The 537-nt window shown below is 38.9% G+C and overlaps 1 protein-coding gene across 6 annotated transcripts in view; it reads right to left on the bottom strand.

Moving 5' to 3' along the window:
* Mthfd2l (methylenetetrahydrofolate dehydrogenase (NADP+ dependent) 2 like) overlaps window positions 1–537 on the bottom strand; it is a 99,628-nt gene that overhangs the window by 54,400 nt on the left and 44,691 nt on the right. The window lies entirely within an intron of this gene.

Here is a 537-nt window from a genome sequence, read left to right as displayed (position 1 = left end):
TAATTTTTTTTCAGAACCGGGGATTGAACTCAGGCCCTTGCACTTGCCAGGGGAGTGCTTATTCCACTGAGTCATCTCCCCGGCTCCTATATATTATTTCTTAAAGCACTACTTCATATACTAAAATATAGAATAACAGAATCTCAGAACTGGAAAAATGAGAATTCTTTGAGCCCAACCCTGCGTTCAATAAGCAGGCATGTTCTCCAATGGCCCTGAATGTTAGGAGTAAAGAAGGCAGGCAGGACCTCCCCAGAGAACACACATGCAAGCAGCTGTGACTGCTTGCCTGTGTGCTATTTCATCTATGGAAATATTAATAATGTTCAAAAGGGCACAAAATATTTTTGCCATTTAAGTTGGGAGAGAGTTAATAAACAATTTGATTTTCCTCGATCTTCATAATCATTATGGGGAGAGGGAATGGACTCAGGGACTGGTCATTTACAGCTCTCATTATGATAAAAGAGTGGGTTTGACATTTGTTTGTTTTCCTTCTGTTGAAGAAAAACCTTTCTTGTACCATTTTTTTTTTTT

This window comes from Octodon degus, unplaced genomic scaffold, assembly GCF_000260255.1.
Source record: "Octodon degus isolate 3935 unplaced genomic scaffold, OctDeg1.0 scaffold00028, whole genome shotgun sequence".
NCBI lineage: Eukaryota > Metazoa > Chordata > Mammalia > Rodentia > Octodontidae > Octodon > Octodon degus.
This window is presented reverse-complemented; position numbering and strand designations above follow the sequence as displayed.